This window comes from Hipposideros armiger, unplaced genomic scaffold (genome assembly GCF_001890085.2).
Source record: "Hipposideros armiger isolate ML-2016 unplaced genomic scaffold, ASM189008v1 scaffold_440, whole genome shotgun sequence".
Classification (NCBI taxonomy): domain Eukaryota; kingdom Metazoa; phylum Chordata; class Mammalia; order Chiroptera; family Hipposideridae; genus Hipposideros; species Hipposideros armiger.
In genome coordinates, this window is record NW_017731790.1 from 18,522 (window position 1) to 22,948 (window position 4,427).

Genomic DNA, 4,427 nt, shown 5'->3' on the forward strand with positions numbered 1-4,427 from the left:
CTTGTGCTGCTTTTTCAGGACACTTCTAGAAAGATGACAAGCCTTCAGCATAATGTCATGTCTCATCTGGCTTGGGACTGACAGTGGAACCACACCTGGAAGGTAGGTAAACCTGAAGGCAGTCCTCAGATCCCACAGATCCCAACGTGGTGCAGAGAAAGCACCCAGTAGACCCTAAGCCGCTGAGGAAGCATCAGGAGACCAGAACTGGGCACTGGGAAATGCTTGGGCTTAGAAAAAAAGGCCGCAGAGGGCAGAATCTTCATTCTGAAGGTGTTGGCAATCTCTGAGCATCCTGACAGAGGGTGTCAGCACTTTGTGGGGCCAGCCAGTCTCAGTGGATACCAGTGTGGGTGCCCAGGGCCAGCAGCTGATCACAGTGCATGAAATATCACACACACAAAAAAACATAAAATTGGATAAGCTGATAAGCTTATGTTTGCACTGCCTGCTTGCAGAAAGAGGCATAAGAAACAACCCAGTGGTTTTACCTAGGGAAGGGGCTTGCAGGATTGAGGGTCTGGCAGGGTCTAGGTAGGCTCAGAGCAGATGTGAGCTTCTCAAGGCCGCAGTCAGTGTTGTTCTTGTTAGACAAAGCACTCATTAAGGTCATTGTCTCTCCTATCGGACTGGGGGCTCTCTAAAGGCAAGGAATCTATCTTCTTAGCAGGTTCTGGGTCTGGGGGCTTCCTGATTGTGTCTGTCAAGACTTTGGTGATGGTCTCACTGAGTCCTGCCCCTCTGGCCACTGACCACTCCTCACAGACTTGAGCACACTTGTGTTAAAGATGATGGTGAGGAGGAGCTGAATGGGACCTGAGCCACGGCTGAAGAGGTGGCTCTAGAAGTGGAGAAAGGACAGTCCTGGTTTATGTCATTGTTCCATTGTGATTATAAATAGTGTCTTCCTTTATTCTTAAAAATGTCCCAGTTTTGATGATAAATTATAATATATGGTCACTATTTCCAAATAACCTAGAAACACAGTATTTCCTGAAGATTCTGAAAGGGAGAGTCAAGATTTCTCTATCTTTGGTCCCCCGAATGTCTCAGCTCTCATTTAACAAGCACTAATTAATCATCTCCTGGGATAGATGTGGGAATGCATCAGACACAGGGAGCTTCTAATCCAGCCAGGGAGGCAGGCTGCCATGCAGAGAAGCAGCAAACACCACCAGGTGGAGCTTGATGGGTGCTTAAAAGATGTTACAAGAGGGCCAGCCGAGTGGCGCATTGGTTAAGAGTTGGCTTGGGACGCCAGCTCTGAGCAGCAGGGCCCCGGTTCAGATCCCACATGAGGGCCAGTGATGCTGTGCCCTTTACAGCTAAGATGGTAAACAACAGCTCCACCTGGAGCTGGGCTACCATGAGTTGCTGGTGATGGCGTAGGCTGCAGTGGGGCTGAAGTGGGCTCCCGTAAGCTATTGTGAGCAGCCAGCAGCCAACGTGAGCTGCCAAGAGCCGCCATGAGTGGCCGTCCAGTGGCCGGCGACAGATCTGCCTCACCCAGGAAGAGCGCAATAATAATACCAACATGGGCCAGTGAAGCAACGTCCTGCATGACTAGACTGAACAAAAGGACAGCAACTTATCTGTTCCCCTTCCTAGGTTCCCCAATGCTGTTCCCCTCCCCCAACTCCCCAAATAGTTTTAAAAAAAAAAAAAGATGTTACAAGAGCTAGAGGATTCTTATTCAGCTTCCTCCAGGTCTTTTCCTCAGGTGGAAATACGGTAATTGCAACAATGATAAGAATAACAATAGCTACCCATTTGGAGAGGGGGCTTTCAAAAAGTAAACACCTTTCTCAGGCAGGTCCTGGGCCAAGGTGGGGAAATAACTTTGATTCTGCCCCTGGGAGAGCCCAGTCTTTTGCGAAACGCATAACTACAATCTTCTGTGGTTCCCAGACTGATGAAAGACATTAGCCAGGCACACATCACCAAAAGATGGACATAAATTCTTTACAAAACCCTGCAAGATAACTGTCCTTATCCCCATTTTACAGATGAAAAAGCTGAAGTTCGGAGAGGTGATATAACTTACCAAGGTCACACAGGAAATTAGTGGCATAGCTGGCATTCCATCTTCAAATCCCATCATAATGTGATGGATGATGGAATTTAGTGACTGAGCTTAGGGGAACAACTGTACCTTTTCAATCTACTTCCATCCATAAAGACACAGGTTCTTCAATGCCTGGAGAACTGCTGGGGTTTCCGTGCCTGGTACATTGTGTCAGTGTACCCAATATGTGTCCTGTACACATGGGCTACTATTTCCTCAGGGGCACCAAGCACCATCTCTCACGCATTCTATCTGGCACCCTGAGAAAAGGCTGGGCTGCCCGCAGCACCAGAAACTAGATTTCGTCCCAGCTGCTCTGCCACAAGCAAAATGTTAATCATTTTAACAATGCTGACTGGAGCTTCTTTTAGAATGATAGTCTGATTTCCTCATCTTGTTAATTTTTAAATCTTGTTAAATTGTCTGTGTATCTCTATGAAGTCTCAAATATTTTTTGGAACATTAAACCTAATAGTGAAGCCAGGAGGTTGGGGAAGGGTTAGAGGCTATCGTGGGTCTGCCTATGTAGAAAGCCCCCTCTTTGACCAGCATCCTTCACTATTAATAGCATCTGTGATGTAATCACCCTGGTTACTAATCAATATCCCTGTGGTGCTCTGGTCACGCCTGCATGAGTCAACAAACAGCACTAGTCTCAGCATTACTCAGTTTAGGGCGTTAGGCACAGAAAAACCAACAACATCATTTCCCAACCCAAGAAACTTACCTTGTTAGAGAGACAAGAATCCAGGTTCTGAAACTATCAAGCTTATGTATAAGGGACAACAAGGGATGATACAAGGGAGCAACTAAAAGGCATTTCCCTTTTGCGAAGAACTTTCTTTCCTCCAGAACACAGGAAAGGGAAGTGGGTTTTGGCAATGGTCTTGGCAGAAACCTCAGGCCACAGATCACTGGGAGATCAAGAACATTGCTTCGGTCCCCTGGAAACCCACAGTGCCTCTCCACATTGATCTAATAGCTCAAGTGAATCAAACTTCCTTTCCTTTAACAGTGTAGACATGGCCCCAGGCTTAGAGGCTGAGAGAAATCCTCATATGTTGCATATCGACTGGACAGTGTTCAGGCATTTGGCTGATTGTTTCCTTATCCCAGCAGATGTCCTAGAGTCAGAGACAGTACCCTAGAATACTCAAAAGGCCCTCAGTCTTTAGAGGAGCTGGATCCTTTCCAGGTCAGGACTTACTAATATGTGGTTTTCTTTTCTTCCTAGCTCATGAGGGATTTACTCCTCAGCTCCCTTGATTTAATTGGAGCCAGTAGACTAGCTCTGGCTAATGGCCTACCAGTACAAGTTATATGTAGTTAAAAGTGGGTGTGAGTGCTCCATGTGCTCTCTTGTTCTGCTACAGAGACTCAGTAAGCCACGTGTAAGGATCATAGAGGTATAGGATAGAAAAATATGGTTGTTTAGTCATCACATTGAAGACAGCTGTCCACCATAATTCTGTGAGCAAGAAAGACACTTTGGTTGGGCTAAGCCACTGAGATTTCAGTATCAATTTGTTACTGCAGCATGACCTTGATCTAGTCTCTCCTGACTCTGAAACATCTCGGAATACTGATGGAGACCAGAGGCTAAGAGAATGGGAAGCTTGGGTGGGAAATCCTTTAGTTTGTTTTGTAGGACTCTGCTTTGCCTTTAATGATCTTGTATACCCTCTCCATGCTCCCCCATCTCCCCTCAGTATGCCCCCCCCACCTCACCTCAGTTATACAAAGATCTACCATAGCCCTTATCCACTGGTCTGTCACTATAGACAAGGGGACTTGCCTGATGGCCTTGCTTCATAATCTATTGTGATTCAGAAAATATCAGGCCCAAAAGGGGCCCAGGAGCCTATCCAGTTCAACATTGTCATTGAACAGAGAAAGAATCTATGGCTTAGGAAGTAATGCAATTTGCCCAAGTTCACACATCTGGGTGATAGGACTGATACCCAGGCCTACTGGCTCCTAGGCCCAAACTTTCTCCTCCATCTCTTCCCATTGACCTGGGTCCTCACCTAAGGATTGATAGGCATACTATTCTACATCTCTTATGTCAAGAAACAATGTTCAAAATCTTGGAAATCAAAAGAAAATACAACATATCCTTCAATGTTGCACATTGTTTAAGAAACCTACAAAAGGGTTATTAATTCTCTGGGAGAATGTGTTTGTGCTTTATACTATTTCATTAGAGCCTAGACACTGAAATTACCCATGGATTTCTGTCTGATGACAGGAGATAACCCCAGTGGTTATGCTTTTATTTCCCTGTAGGACATTAAAGAGTTTTGATCTAGTCCAGTGATTCATTTCTTTCTTTCTTTCTTTCTTTCTTTCTTTCTTTCTTTCT